Below are 17,425 nucleotides of genomic sequence, written 5' to 3' on the forward strand. Positions count from 1 at the left end.
CTCTCTCTCTCTCTCTCTCTCTCTCTCTCTCTCTCTCTCTCTCTCTCTCTCTCTCTCTCTCTCTCCCTCTCTCTCTCTCAACTAAACCTTTAATGGAACATGAACAAATTATAAGTACACATCTGGATTATCTACCTTCTTCCCAGATTACAGTATTAATGACACAATATTCAGTAGTTTTTAAAAAATTCCACCCAGCATGTTTAATGCTATCTAGCAAATATAAGCAAAAGTAGAATGTGAGGCTTTTTGTGAAAAGAATGCATTCCAGAGAACAGGTTGAGATGAAATCTATTCTTAAAAAATATACCCATTATGATGCTGAAATACATAAAATGCTTATGAACTGTAAATTCATATGGACAACAAATTTCCAAGACAAGTATGGCAGTCACTTGTTGTCATGTATTTTGGTGGTTGACTTTAAAGGGAAAACAAGCTTTATTTTTGGCATAAGAAAGCAGAAACTAATAGGTAGTAAACTGATGAGTATGTAGAAAATATACAAGCATACAATAGCAAGAGGTTAGAAAATGGAATACATTGGAAAAGATTTATTAGTCTGTACAAGTTAGTTTTGATAAACCACTGCTACTTGTTACAGTAAATTCAAGATTTTCATTGCAACAGTATTTCCCTGCATATCAGGATCTAGAAGCTATATAAAGCCTTTTCTGAAACTCACTTCATGCTTTCTCCCTGACCTCCAATATATAGAAACAAGGTTTAGAATATCAACTAGCCATTTAAAGCAATCATGTGATACATATCTTCATAACATCAAACAAGCAACAGTTGAGATACTTGGACAAACACTACCAACATTTAAGAAAAAGTGTTGGTTTTAAAATGTACTAAGTACTATTTTGAACAAGTCATAATGAACACACTAATTTCATATCCCTCTGGAACAAAGTAGGGGTGAGGTGGGGAATTTGACTGTCACTTTCAGAGGCTGCATAACAAAACCTGCAACGAAAAGTGTCATGAATCTAATATCTATCACAGGAGTAAAACTCCAGTGAAGCATCTGAGTTATTCATTGAAGTGAATTAAAAAGCAGGTCTCAATTGTGTTGTTTCATTGCTAGTTCAGAAGCATCATCAGACAAATACAGGTGACTTTTTTTTGCTAAGTACTTGAAAAAAATCTATAATAGCTTCCTTGAAAAACTGTAAGAACATGCTGTTAAACCTGCAAAGGAATTCATCAGGAATAGATCTGTTATACTTATAGCTCCCAGAGTTTCTAGGAGTTATGCAAAACAATACAATAATCACACAAAATTAACCAAAAGGAGGCCAAAATGCAGAGAGACAGCTTCACAACAGATATTTGTTGGATGAATTAAAAAAATATATGATGAATGTAGGTCATAAAATCGAGTGCACTTAGTAATGCATACCTATTTCATAGTACATAAAAGACTGAAGGTTGCAATTTGTGCAGGCTTTTCATAAACATTTTACCTGGGAAAGATGATGAGTGTTTTCTTATAAATGTTCATTGCTATGATACAAAACAAATATGTGCAAATTGCAAGGTTCCAAAAAAATAGCAGTTAAGGAGTTTATATATAGAAAGTGACACTATGTGATCAAAAAAGCAAAAGATAGACCTTCCCAGAGTTTATAATATAGAACAATATCCTCTACAAGCTCTTCCATGTCTTTCTTCCCTGTGTGATTGCCTTACTCCTTTACTTTGGTTTTTGGTCTCTCATAGTCCAGGGCTTGAATGATCTTTCCAACAAGTTCTTCAAAGGCACACCCTTTACGCACCATCACAGGTTTTTGCACTAGTCTTTATAAACAACATGGAATGCTTTCATACAAATTTTAGCCCTTCGTTTTCCTTATCCATTTTTTTTCAACTAACACTTTTACTATGTCATTTCTGGGGGAGTATGTTTCTAATTCACTTAACCAATTATCCAGTTTAACAAAAGTATCTCTTCTTGTGACATCATAAACTAATATAACACCTAGAGCACCTTGGTAATACTCCTGACCCACAGGATCCCGTATTGCAAGTTTAGCTTTATTTCATCAATTGATATAGTCTTCATCTTGAAGTCAACACCAGTTGTTGCTGCAAGCTCTGGATCAAAGGTATCATCTGTGAATCCCAATAGAAGGCTGGATTTGCCCACCCTCCCTCTCCCCAGTGATCAGGATCTTTAGGGTGGTCAGTACTTCCTCATTCATTCTGGTAGTAGCTCCTGAACCAGCTGGCCTCCTCACTCCAGTGGCCTCCCCTTCACCATGGGGGAGTGGCCTGTGCATGTGCCAAGTATGTCTCTTTTAAACAAAATATTGTTGGATTCTTGTTTCTGATCCATTCTGTTATCTGCTTCCATTTTATGGGTGAGCTCATCCTATTCACATTCACATTTATGATTACTATGTATTTCTGTCCATCCCATTTTCTTCTGTTTCTTCTTTTTTCTCTCCTTTTTTCCTACCCCTCTTCAAAAGTTATTTTGCTACTTACCATCTGACCTCCCTTTTATCATTCCTTTTTCTTGTCCCCTTCCTCTCCTAAATCCCTCCTAGATGAGTTAAATTTCTCACACATGAGTGTACACACACACACACACACACACACACACACACATTCTTCCTTTTTTGAAACAATTCTAATGAGAGTGAGGTTCAAGCATTACCCATCACTCCTCTGCTCTCTATTTTCTCCTTTAGAAAAGTTATTTGTACATCTTTTTATGTGAGAAAAATTTCCTCATTTTACCTCTCCACCTTTCTCCCAGTGTATCTCTCTTTCTCACCACTTAATTTTTGTTTTGGAGATCATTCCAATATGACTCCTATTCATGCCCTCTCTCTTTGTAAACTCCTTTTAACTCCCCTAATAGTGATAAAGTATTTAGGAATTATATATTTTTCTTTCCCTATAGGGATGTAAATAGTTCAGCTTTATTTAAACCCTTATGATTACTCATTTCATATTAACCTTTTTATGCTTCTCTGGAGTCTTGTGTTTGAATATCTAATTTTTCTTCTCAGCTCTGGCTTTTCTTCATCAGGAATGGTTGAAAGTCCTCTATTTCATAAAATGCCCATTCCCCTCCACATGCCTGAAGGATTACAATCAGTTTTGATGGTTATTCTTAGTTGTAATCTCTAACTTCTTTGACTTCAGGAATAGTATATTCCAAGACCTTTGTTCCTTTAATGTGGAAGCCACTAAATCTTGTATGACACTGATTGTAGTTCCACAATATTTGAATTGTTTCTTTCTGGTCACCTGAAATATTTTCTCTTTGACTTTGGAGCCCTGGAATTTGTCTATAATATTCCTGGGAGTTTCCATTTTGGGAATCTCTTTTAGGAGATAATCGGGAGATTCTTTCAATTTCTATTTTACCCTCTGGAGCTAAGATATTGGGGGAGTTTTCTTTGATAATTGCTTGAAATATGACATCTAGACTTCTTCCTGGATTATGGCTTTCAGATAGTCCAGTAATTCTTAAATTATCTCTCCTTGATCTATTTTTTGAGGCCAATTGTTTTTCCCAATGAGATATTTCACATTTTCATGACTGCTTTTATTTTTTCTTGATGTTTCATGGAATCATTAGCTTCTACTTGCCCAATTCTAATTATTTTCTTCAGAGTGCTTTTGTACCTGTTTTTCTATTTGGCTAATTCTGATTTTAAAGGAGTTCCTTTATTTAGGGATTTTTGGGGGCATTTCTTTTTCCATTTGTCTTATTCCACTTTTTAAAGAGTTCTTTTCTTCAGTGGGTTTTAGTGCCTCTTTTATCATTAGCTCAACTCTGCTTTTTAAGATGTTATTTTTTCAGGATTTTTTGTGCCTCTTTTACCAAGCTGTATTATTTCACTTTTTGTAATTTATTCATCACTCTAATTTTCTTTCCCAGTTTTTTTATAACTTCTTATCTCTTTAACCTTTTCAGAATTTTCATTGGGTTTGGGTCCAATCAACATTTTTCTTTGAGGCTTTTTCGTAGCTGTTTTCACATTGTTGTCTTCTTTATGTTTTGGTTTCCCCTGCTTTACTAGTAGCTTTTTATAGTCAAATTATTTTTGTTGTTGTTTGCTCATTTATCCAGTTTGCTTCTTGAACTTGAACTTCATGTTAAAATTGGACACTGATTGCCTAGGGATAGGGGGACAGTTGCTATTGATCCTCTGTTCTTGAAGGAAAGCTTTAGGATTTTTCATGCTGCTGCTTTCAGAGCTACTTCTTTTGGGTCTGCAAGGTTTTGGTGCTCCCAAGATGTAATTATCCTGAAAGAGGTGTGGTCATTTTTTTTTACCCAAGATTGGAACCTGGTCCCATGTAGCCACAAGTATGGGTACTTTCTTTGCCTTAGAACTGCCAAGTAGGGCCCCCACTACCTTGTGACTCATTCCCAATGCTCTTCTCCACCCTGGAATTGCAATCCAGAATTGTGTATGGGCAAGAGAATTGCCAATCAGTGCCAGTTATGCTCAGTACTGGCAAACGGTTCTCTGTAATCTTGTTCTGACTAGTTATCTGATCATCTTTATTGTCTCTGGGCTGAGAGCTCCTAAAACTGCTGCTGGCTGCTATTACTGCTCCTGTTGATGACACCATAGACTCCTGTGCTCTGGAAAGGCTTCCATTCAGTGTCACAAACTCCTTCTGATGATTTCCTACGTTTTCTTAGGCTGGAAAACTAAACTATCTAATCTTGATCTTTTCTATTCTATGCCACTCTAAAATTTGAGTTGAAGCATTATTTTAAAGTTTTGGGAGGGGAATGTTAAGAGAGTTCATTTGGGTTGCTTCTAATCTGCCATTTTTGCTCTGCCCCACCCCTTACCTATTTGTATTATAGATGAGGAAATAGGATATAGAGCAATGAAGTGATTCACCAAAATATATTCTTCAGCTGACTATACAGTCAGGACTACTTCTAAATATTATATAAGGCTAGAATTCATAGGCTATGTGGTAAAGACTACATTTAAATAAATATATATTATAAATCTCTCATTGAAGAAGATTTAATTTTCAATAAAATGTTGTCTAGCAATATTATGAACATATATATATATATATACATACACAGTTATTTTATCAGTTTTGTTCTTAATTTATATAGAACTTAATCCTTTGATATGCAAATCAGTGTGAAAATATACTGGCTTCCAAACAAGAGCTGAGGCTGTAGAAAGGAAATAATATTATAAATTATTGTTTTTAGCACAAATAAAGTGTGGTTCAAGGAGGCGCCGCTCTTCCCAAGTCATAAGATTATATAGATTTGAAGTTATAGAGAAATTAATGGTCATTGAAGTCAATCCCAAGATTTCATAGGTGAGTTTTCCCTGATATTTGCTCAGGGTAACACAGCTAATAATACCTGAGGACATATTTGAACCTACATCTTCCTAGTGTCAAGTCATTCTCTTTGTCATCATTCTGCCTCTTCCTCAGGTCTTGAAATATTATCTTTCTTATTAATGTACTTCAAATACTTCTATAATTTATTGACTGTTTTTGATTACGACTATCTTCAAGTTTAAGCCTAGTTTTATTTTATTTTTTATTTTTTTACATTTTTAAACCCTTAACTTCTGTGTATTGACTCCTAGGTGGAAGAGTGGTAAGGGTGGGCAATGGGGATCAAGTGACTTGCCCAGGGTCACACAGCTGGGAAGTGTCTGAGGTTAAGCCTAGCTTTAAAAGGAATAGGTGACAATGAAATAAAAAACCTAAAGACATCTCTCTGAATCTAACAAACAACTGCATAACCCTCTTAGATTATTGACTTGGCACTACTACAAGCTACTAGGGATGTTTTTTCTGTTTGAAATAGAGGTACTGAATTTAAAATTTTTGGCCTACAAGTATTAAAAAAATTCAATGTAGTAATACTTCAATATGTCATTTTGTGGAATTAGTTAAATTATATCATTAATGGGAAAAGTTCAGCCAATTCACTTCTTTCTCAAATATACATATTTTTAAAAAAAACAAATTTGCCCAACAAAGACAACAAAGAGAGATACAAGCAGTTTAAATTTCACATATCTAATATATAACTGATTCGAAGAAGACTGGCATATGTACTTGAGGTACCATAAAGTAATAGGGCCACAGAGAGTGTTAACTCTGTGATATCCACATCCTTTGATTTGTTATTGTCTTGAATTACCACTACAATTCAGAGGAAGCAACTTTAAACATAAAGTCCATTCAGTTCTGAAGTAAAGAATTAGCCTTGGATTAGATCCAAGATAGACTCACACCATACTAAATTCCACTCCAGTACAAAGTTCTCCCAGATCTATAATTCATAAAGCATTTTAACTCAAAGGTCTTAATCTGAGATGATTAAACTGAGATGAATTCTCAGTTCATCTCACTGAAAGAGACTTGGCTAACCCTATTTTTGAGATGTAGAAACAGAGACAACATCTAATGAAGACTTGCAAAAAATGTGCATATGTCTATATACCTAGTCTTATATAACTAATCGAACAGGCTTTAAATTGCAAAGAGCTCCTTACCACCTAGGGTAGCAGTTATGATTTAGGAAAAATACTAGACACCCAATCACTCTCAGAAAGAAAATCTGAGAAAAGATCCAGTAACAAAATACATGACTTCCAATGCCTATACCCAAATGCATAGTATACGGATAACAATCAAGGTAAATTGGAGATTTTGATGCAAGGAAAAAAATGTGAGAAATAGCTAGCATGTTGGATGACTGAGACAAGATCCAAAAATATACTGGCAATTTGGAACAATATATTTATTTAATCTAATAAGCTAAATCTTTTTAATGTTAATTTTTAAAATTTGGCCTAGACTTGTATTTTCATTGTTTTAGAGATATTTCTCAGTGAGGAAACTACTTTTATTGGTGTAGATTGAAAATGATTCTGAGTTGCCTGGGTCACTGAGAAGTAAATGATTTTTTAAGTATCATACAGTCAGTATGAAACAAAAGCATGACTTGAATCCAGCTTTATCTACTATGGCAGGCTGCCTCATAAGATGAAATTTAATAAAGACAAATATAACCTCCTATACTTGGGTTATAAGTACAATATAGGAGAGATCTAGATCTAGAAGTTCTAGTGAACTACAAGCATGATATGAATTAACAGTATGACCATATGACCAAAAAACCAAATACAACATTAGGTTTTATATATATAATGTCCAAAAATGAGAGCTGCATTATGTCCTCATCATACCCCATTTGGTATATTGTGCTCAGTTATGGGTGTCATATTTTAGGAAGAACATTAATACATGAAGCATCTATAAGAAGATGAACAGAATGATGAGAAGACCAGTAATCGTGAAATATAATAACTGAAGAAACTAGAAAGATTTAGCTTAGAGAAGACAATGCTTAGGGAGAGCCTTCAGTTTTCTAGAGGGTTGTCAAATGCAAGAAATTTTAGCCTTAATTTGTTTGGCCACAAAGTATAGAACAAAAAGGAGAGAATTGGGAGAGGTGGCAAAGAGGCAAATTTATGCTCAGTTTTAGGAAAAATTGACACATTATGTCAGTAATCAAAAAATAAATGCTGGATGAACTCTGGTTAGGAAGGTGTAACTAATTCTCTTGGTTAGGTCCACATCAGCCAAGGCTATCTCTGAGGTCTCTTCAAATTCGGAGTTTCTATAATTCTGTGATGTTGTGAAGCTCAAAGACAAGAAACAAAATCCTGGTTTTTAATTTCCAAAGTGAAATGTCTGTGATTTTAAATGATAAATCTTACATCTATAGGATCCTGGTCAATATCAATAATTGATACTCATTTATCAATGGTAATAATAGAACTCTATCTAGAGTTGGAAGATACTTCTTGACAAAAGCTATACAGCACATTAAGTCATGAAGTTTGGGGATGAAAGGCATTTTCTAAGGCAAGAGATTCTTGATGAAGTGGGCGTTGAAGAAAGGGGATCCAGGTCCATTTTGTAGGACAGTCAGCAGGGTATTTGATAGAAAGTACTTTATTTACAAATTGAGTCCTTCTGGTCTATAATGTAATAACAACCAATGTGAGGGCATTTTATACCTCAGTAGATGCAATTGTCATTTGCTCTAACAATAATCAAATGGGCTAGCATCTACAGACACTTGTTTTAATTCAATACATACTCAAAACCCTTGGATAATTTGTCTTATTTTTAATGTGTTTTATGGAGAACCGAAAGCACCAAACTGGATGACATAAGGCAATCTGAAATGCCCAGGAACTGTCAAATAACAGGCTTTTGAAACTTATTGATCTAGTCAAACAACAGCATGATTCATATACTTGTTTGCATGGTTTTTTCCTCCATTGAAATGACTGAATAAATCAATCAGCTCTTTTGGCATTACCAAGACATAACCTTAGCTGATTAAAACTAAAAGAGCAGGGGGCAGCTGGGTAGCTCAGTGGATTGAGAGCCAGGCCTAGAGACAGGAGGTCCTAGGTTCAAATCCGGCCTCAGACACTTCCCAGCTGTGTGACCCTGGGCAAGTCACTTGACCCCCATTGCCTACTCTTACCAATCTTCCACCTATAAGTCAATACACAGAAGTTAAGGGTTTAAAATTAAAAAAAAAAAAAACATCAAAAAACTAAAAGAGCACATTCGGTTAGATAATTAGAACCTTTCTTTTGTTTTTCTTATAGTATATTTTCATAGAGGAGAGAAACATGAAATGACAATTATCTGAGGTTTGAAGAAATCTTAATGAGAAAGGAATTGGAGCAATTAATTGGAAGGAATAAAATACAAAACAAAGGTCTTAAAGTTAGATTATTATATATTAATTTCACTATTTGTTCTACCAAAAACTTTGTGAAGAAAGTATTCTTGTATTAAATCTTTAAAAGAAAAATAGCCTTCTGTCATCACTTCTTAAACCATATCATACAAGGGAATTTCTTTCCAAAAAGTACTGTACCCTCGACAAATTTTCAGACCCATTTAGCAACAAGTGAGTAAAAAAAGAATTTTAGAAGAAAAAATGTAAATATTGGAAAGGGGGTCTTATATTGTTTTTCAAATGCGTCTCTATTACTAGCATGTCTCCAAATGTGTATCACCACTAACTAACTAGAATGTAAATTTTCCCAAGATACATTCCACCAAAAGGCTGACAAGTGAGGATTTACATATGAAATTTCAGTCCACAGTAAACAGTTCCAGAAAATGAACAGCTGGAATGGCTAGAATTTTAAGTTGCAGGCACACCTGGCCTAGACTCCTATGCATATCTAATAAAAAGGGAATGCTCAGGCACTGGCTGAAGCTTCTGGCTATCACTATATTATCACCCTGTTATCCCTAGGTAAAATGATAAAATGAGAAACTAAATAATTACACAATTCTCCCACCAGGCCATGAAAAACACGACTTACTCATTTTCCTCTCATGTTTCTCCCAAGCACCAAAATGAGCTGGCAATTGTCCTAAAATGTATCCTAGTTATTGACAATGAGTAATTGATCAACTAGAGAAAATGTTTAAATTTTACGCAAAGTAGAAATTATCAAAAAAGGGCATAACTTTCTTTTGTGCTGATAATATACAATATTAACTTGCCAAATTCATATCATTCATATGCGATAGGTAGCAGATTTTGAAATATCTAACAATTTAATAACAAATTGACACGATTTGCTTTGCTTATGCTTTTACATATTTAAAGGATTCCATGCTAAAACAATTAGGATCATCATTCAATTTGCTGTATTAGCATGTTAAATCCCATTTGTTGCATACCCTTCTGGCCTTACCTAAATTGTAATTACTCTTTTCCTTATAGTAAAGCTACAGATCTTAGATTTCAACCATGCCAGAGGATAGCTTTCTCAGGGGGCAATAATACCAAAGGGCACAATACCACATTCATCACATGACAGTAAAAGGATTTGTTCCCATCTCTAGATTTTAGCAATGCTTTAAAATTGCTTCTTCCCATGACACATTTTTAAATAGCTCGATACAGTTTACTTCATTCCCTTTCATTTTCCAAGGTTGTGGAAAATGACTTTTTGAAAAGATACTTCATAGGAAAAGTTTTAAGAGTAAGCAGATTAGGGTACTTAAGAGAGGGAGATGCAGTCAAATATGCCACCAAGTTAGTAAAAAAAAAATCAAATGATCCTTTTTTGAAACACTGGGAAAATGTGCTATTTACTTAAGTTTAAGCCAGAGATTTGAGACATGGGATGCTTCTATATCATGCAGGGAATACTAAACAGTCTTCTTAAAAAGTTTAATTTTTTTGGTATATCCATCTTATCTCACTAACAGATAAAGACAGACAGATCAATAGATAGATAGATAGATAGATAGATAGATAGATAGATAGATAGATAGATAGATAGATAGATAGATAGATAGATACAGAAAGAGAGCGAGAGCTATAAACACTGCTATTAGCTGATAAGGTGAAATAATTTGTTTATAAATTACTTTTTTTTGAAGTGTTCTATTTTGTGGGAAAAAATCCAGAGATGTGCAATTTAATATTTAATAATGTGGTAAAATGATAAAAAAAAAAGACAGCCTTTTTCTCTGTTGGGTTCAACAGTACACAGTATTGTTCTAAGGGAAGTCAGTAGAGTCAGCTTTCAATGATTCATACTAATAGGGGAGAAGACTGTGAATTAGAAAAATGGCAAATATGTTCCAAATCATTTATACTAAAATTTCAATTCCACCAGTATTATTTTATGAATGTCTACCATTTGTTAATCACAAAGACAAAAACAATCTATTCCTTGCCCTTAAGGAGCTTACATTTCCTTGGAGGAAAGCAATATGCACATGGAGAAGTAAGTAAAATTTATACAGAGTAAATACCAAGTAATTTCATGGGAAAGGGAGAGAATATGAGCAACTGGGGGGATTGTGTGTATTTCTAGTGTTCATTAATGGTGGTGTCTGTTTTTTTCTTCAAAACAAAGGACAATGCCACACGAAGGTTTCAGATGAAGGTCTGAAATAGACAGAGCCAAGTAGCTGTCTGGTTTCCCCATTCTTTCTTCCTTGTTCAACTTTTCCCTTCAGGCCACTCATTACTGGCAACAGGTCTTGTCTGGAACTGATATAGTCCAAATTAGCACTGAATTCATAGGCTTCCATAATCTGGCTTTAACCTACTTTTTAAGTGTTATCCATCCTTTCTGGATTTTAAAATCTAGTCGGTCTGAACTGCTCACCATTCCCTGAATTTCTGTCACCCGTTGCAACCTCTGTGTTATTACTCACTGTGTTCCCCTAAACTGGAATATAAACCTTCCAAATCTTCCCTTTTCAAAGTCCAATTCAAGTGCTCTTTCTTCCATGAAGCTTTCTTTGATCCTCCCATCTAGAAGTAATCTCTCTCTCTCTAGGAGCAGACTTTTACTTGTGATGGACTTTTCTTGATCTTCATTCTTCTCAACCAAACTAGGCATCTGACCCAGTTGACCACTCTCTCCTCTGGGATGCTCTCTCTTTTCTGGGTTTTTGTGACACGACTCTCTCCTAGTTTGCCTATTTCCTGTCTGACTTCTCTTCATTCTTCTCTGTTGGTTCATCATTGATAGCAGGACCCCTAGAACCCTTGTTCTTCTTACTTTGCTCCTTCTCTTGGTAAGCTTCTCAGATCCCATGGCGCTCAATACTAGCTCTTGTGCAGAAGATGTACCCAGCTCCAATAGCCAGTCAGAGCTTCAGTTCCACCTTGCCAATGGCTTACTAGATGTTTCAAATTGTGCCCCAGAGACATATTACACTCAACATGTCAGACGCTAAATTCATTGTCTTTACTCCTAAAACCCTTTTTCTCAAATCTCTTAATTTCTGCTGGAGGTGTCACTTTTCTAGGTTTATAACCTCAGAATTACCCTGGACTAGTCACTGTTTCCTACTCTTGACATCCAGTCAACTGTTAAATATTGTGGTTTTCCCCTTTCCATTATCTCTTAATTCTATTCACTTTCTCTCTAGTCACATAGCTACCATTCAGACCTTCATCACTTCTCAGTCCAGATTAAGGTTATAGTCTCCTTCCTGGTCTTTTGGCCTCCAATTTCTCCCCATTACTGCTAATCATACACACTGTGGCCAAAGTATTATTCCTTAAGGATTCCTCAACTCAATCAGTCCCAAGGTCTTTCTAGTATCTGTGCAGGTGGAAAATTTGCCACACCTGAGCTACATTCCCAGCATCCTTTTAAGTACATCCTCATTTGACATACAGAGGCTTGGGAGATAAATTAGGCTGAGACCCCTGCTGCGGGGCTTTTTTTGGGGAGCTTGAGCTTTGTTTTGGTTAAAGTGGGGCAGGTGTGGGTTTCCAGCTCTGTGCTCTGCTCACTTGACTGAAGGAACCCCTTTCCATCTCATTTTTGTTATTAAATCCTTTAATTTAAAATTAAATGGGGGCAGCTGGGTAGCTCAGTGGATTGAGAGCCAGACCTAGAGACAGGAGGTCCTAGGTTCAAATCTGATTTCAGACACTTCCTAGCTGTGTGACCCTGGGCAAGTCACTTGACCTACATTGCCTCGTCCTTAATGCTCTCCTGCCTTGGAGCCAATACACAGTATTGACTCCAAGATGGAAGGAAAGGGTTTTAAAAAAAATCAAATGGAGTGTTTCATTCATTTTTACTCCTACATACCTCTAGGGTAAAATATAAATTCCTATGTTTAGCTTTTAAATCCCTTTACGACCTGGCCCCAACCTATTTGTCCATTGACATACATATTACTTTCCACTCTCAGCCTCTGCTATCCACCAACCAAACTGGTCTGTGTTTGTTCTTTCTGTTCCTCACATACAACACTCCATCTACCACCTCCATATTTTTTTTTGCATTGGCCACCTCACATATCCAGAACACAGAAGAACTTTGTTTTACGCAAGCTCAGCACCCTTGAATTCAAGTGTACGTGATTGGCAATTAAAAAAAATAAAGGCAGAAAAATATGTAAAATAAAATGTTTTAATTATGTGCTAAATCTGCTCCATTTTCCCCAGACAGTGTAAGTCTTTCAGCAGTTTGTCCAATCACACCCATTCTTGCTCTGAGAAGCACTAGTATGAGTCATTATATTGTTTTGTGTCAAACATTAGCTCCCACATCAGTCTTTGTTCGGAGGTCTCTCTTGCAACAAGTCATGTCCACATCAGAGCAGTGCTTCTCTTTGTTTCATTAACACTATTTAGTTATTAGTAATGACCCAAATTGCAAGTGTAGTAACGTTGGTAGCTCTGATAAGCCTAAGAAAAGTCATAAGGTCTCCAGATAAGTTCAGAAAAGAAATACTGATTAAATAATGTGGTTTGCTATTATGGATGATTTTCAACTTACAAAAAGGATCTTGAATGCAATGTTCATGTTAAAAAAAAAAAAGACCTACCATACACTCTTTTCTCATTATACATCATAAAGTCCCTTTTTTCCTTTAAGCACCTCAACTACTATTTTCTACATGAATTCTTTCCTGATTTTCTTCAAATGTTAATGCCCTCTCTCTCTCAAGCTACCTTGAGTCTATTTCATATTTATTTGTATTTATATACTTTATATTTATGCTCTATATATTTAATATATATTTGTTTTCGCCTACATACTCATATAAGCAAACGTTAGATTTTTTGTGAGTAAGGGTGTTTCTTTTGTTTCTTTCTTTGCACTTTGGACCTAGCAGAATCACTGGCCCATAATAAGCAATAACTACTTGCTGATTGGTTATTAACCAGAATTAACCACTTCATACCTCTCCTGTATACTCCTGTGTACATGCTAATTTAATTTTTGTTTTAATGCCTCTCACCTCCTTTATTAGGTAAAATACTTGAAGGCAGTGCTTATGTCTTGTTTGTCTTTTTGTCATCCTTCAACTAATATGGTACTTGTCACAACACAGGTGCTTAATAAGTGTGTGTGGATCTGAATTTAATCTAAACTACCATGGGGCAACTTGAAATATCATGGCAAATAGCGTTTTATCTATAGATATCAAAATTTGGAGGCCATTTAGAACACTCATATTCCTTTACAGATGGAAAAAATGAATTTAGTATTTATTAAGCAAGAACTATTAACTTTAAAAAGAAACCACTAAATGATATGATTTCTACCATTGGTTCTCCGGGTGAGTTCCTCTTGGTCTCTTTTCTGGGGCAAACCTGCAGTCTCTATCTAAAGGGCCAGTGTCCTTGATGTCTCATTCTCTCCACTCAGGATGGTGTTCTGGGATCCTGTCTGGGGCCTTGGGTTCCGAGATCCCAGGTTTCTATACAAGGAATATTCCACCCTAATTAGTTTTTTTTTTTATTTTAAACCCTCAACTTCTGTGCACTGACCCATGTGGAAGAGTGGTAAGGGTAGGCAATGGGGTTCAAGTGACCTGCCCAGGGTCACACAGCTAGGAAGTGTCTGAGGTCGGATTTGAACCTAGGACCTCCCATCTCTAGGCCTGGCTCTCAATCCACTGAGCTACCCAGCTGCCCCTACCCTAATTAGTTTTTGTCTTAAAAAAGGTGATTTGATGAAGCCTTTTGTGTTGCATCCACAACCCAAATTGTTATGTCAGGCATTATGCTAATTGCTGGGAGTATAAAGAAAGTTAAAAAAAATTGTTCCTTCCTTGATGGACTTACATTCTAATGGGGGAAACCACAAGTAAATAACTAGGTACATATAAGAAAAAGAGAAAAGGGGAAGCCATTAACAAAATGAGAACAAGGACATAAGGATTTCTAAGATAGGAACAAAGTAATCAGGTGTCATTATTAAATTTGAACGGAATTAATTAATCATACCACAAGCATTCATTAAGTGTCTATAATGTGCCTAGCACTAGAGATAAAAAGATAGAAATGAACTTCTTCCCCTCAAGAAGCTTACATTCTTTCAGAAAGTTTGTCATTTGCCTCAAGTACCCCTTAGATAGTGGAGATTCTTAGTAAAATAATGCAGTAGTTCTACCATCCTATGGATTTCCAAATGTGAAAACACACACAGTTTCATTAAACCATATTTTGCCTATGTCATGCCCTAGTGTCAGGACATCTCAAACTGAAAGGTATTTATTTTCTATATTCCAGAAATAATCAGCCCAAAGCAATTTATTTTTGACACACAGATGCATAGTAACATAAGCTAAGATCTCTAAAGTTTCTTCTAGCTCTAAAAAAATTAACTAATTTAAAAACTATTATAATTTTTTTTATTTCGAGAAAGTCCTTAGCTTTAACTGCAAAAAGAAAAAAATTGAAGTGAAAAATACTCATTTTACAGAGCTCACCTAAAAGATCTAATAAGTTTTATCATTATTTGCATACTGTTCCTTATTAAATTTGAATTTGTATTCAGACAAACCAGACAAACCAGAATTGAAGGTCTATACTTCTTTAAACTCAGCAATGATATACTGAAAGTAAAACAAAGGATTCCATGTCAACTAATGCTAAAGTCAAGTCATGAGTCATTACTTGTTCATGTTCATTATCAAGTATATCTCATACCTCCAAATCATAGGTGAAATGGAAGAATCTCATAGAGAAGAATATAACAATTCAAGGATCATGAAACAAATTATTTCCCAACAATAGCTTTGTTTAATGTTTTAACAGAAAGAGCAAATATTATAAATATCTGATCTCTATCTCTCCTAATATGACTACATCTAGCTATAAAATTCAATTCAATCAACATTCATTTAAATCCCTACTACGTGCAAGATGTAGGTTCTGGGAGTTAGAAGATATTTATGACACAAACACTGATCTCACAGATTATGCTCTAATAAGGGAGAAACGACATATACCCCCAAAATTGAAACAAGTTAAAATTCAATAGATACAAAAGAAAGTTCATTTAAAATACTATAAGAAATGTGAAAAGTAAATAACACTTTCAGGTGATAGAAAGGTTAGAGAAGTCTTCATGGAAGAGGTGGACCCTGTTTGGGGCTTTAAAGGGAAGAATTTTAATACATGGAGATGGAAGGGGGAAAGTATATTCCAGGCAAAAAAGAGATCATGATCACAGAGATCAGAAAGAGTGGGTAAAGAGGGAACAAGGAAGTTTGGCTAGATACTAGAAAACTTGACCGGAAACTGTCCCAGTTAATGAGGGACTATTAACAATTTTCACAAAGAGAAATGACACGATCAGAGAGATATATCAGGAAGTTTACTCAGAAAATGATGCAAAAGGAGGATGGAGGAAGGCAGAGACTAGAGGCATCATGATGATTGAGTCAAGTGGTAATGAGGACCTGAAACTAATGGCTGAAGTGGAGTGGAAAAGATAAGATAGATTCAAGATACAGAATGAATATATGTTGGCAAAATGGCTAGATTCAGCGAAAAGGGAAGATTTAAAGACAATTCCAAACTTACAAGCTTGGAGTACTGGAAGGATGACGTTGACAGCAATGGAAAAATAGAGACAGAAAGATAGACAGGGGCAGAGACAGAGACAGAGAGAGAGAGAAATATAAATGTCAAGAGAAGGGACAGGTTTAAGGGGAGAACTGAGCCCTTCAATTTGGATATATTAGAAGGTTCACAACAGATAATTCTGAAGAAAATATCCAGTATGCAATAGAGAGGCAAAAAAATTCCTTTTTCTCCCTAATCATCTTTAGTTAATCAGGGGAATGAAACTATACTTTCACATAATAATTTACTGAGACTTTACATTTTGCTGTGAGATCACCTTGGTTACGTTGTTAGCATCGCAGGCATCTTCTAACAATACCCTGCAACCTATAGTTATTGTGATAAGGAAACAAAGTTACCTAAATTAGTAAATATGTCTCTGGTGTAAAAGGCAATATTTATTTTGGGCTCTGCTGAATAACATCTTTTTCTGGAACTTGATCCAAAAATATTGCCCCCAATTTTTCAATTCATTTTCCAACGTGATTCCTAACTCAAAGTATTTCATCACTAACTTGATATAAAGCTAACTTCCTGATCTCTTTTCTATTTCTTCTATGTTGACTCTCTACGTAAATCTCTACATTTTATGTTTTCCATTTCATGGACTCACTCATTAGAAAAGCTGTGCAGTAGGGTTGGGAGAGACCCAACATCTATATGACACAGAATCCCTGCCTTCTTGGAGGTCACAGTCCCTTGGAGGGACAAGACACCAATATGGGTAATCTATTATAAAATATACACACTAAGTACATTCTGGAAGGGTAAAAGAAAGTTTCATGTGACTTCTACTCAATCCTTTATTTTATATCTGGGAAATGTGTGCTGGATTTTTATAGTGTACTTATATCATTCTTCCCCTTAATCTGGGGCAATATTTTGTCTAATGCCCAAGTAACACTAAGCATATTAATTTAATTTTTCTAATTCATTGATATAGGCCTCAAAAATAAAAAATGTTGGGTGAAGCATGTACTGAAAAGTTTGATGTATGTC

General features: G+C 35.4%; 1 protein-coding gene and 1 pseudogene across 4 annotated transcripts in view; both read right to left on the minus strand.

The window, feature by feature from the left end:
* SMARCA2 (SWI/SNF related, matrix associated, actin dependent regulator of chromatin, subfamily a, member 2) overlaps positions 1-17,425 on the minus strand; it is a 215,224-nt gene that overhangs the window by 130,617 nt on the left and 67,182 nt on the right. The window lies entirely within an intron of this gene.
* Positions 1,375-2,375, minus strand: LOC123233164 (annotated as a pseudogene).

Source organism: Gracilinanus agilis, chromosome 1, assembly GCF_016433145.1.
Source record: "Gracilinanus agilis isolate LMUSP501 chromosome 1, AgileGrace, whole genome shotgun sequence".
NCBI classification, from domain to species: domain Eukaryota; kingdom Metazoa; phylum Chordata; class Mammalia; order Didelphimorphia; family Didelphidae; genus Gracilinanus; species Gracilinanus agilis.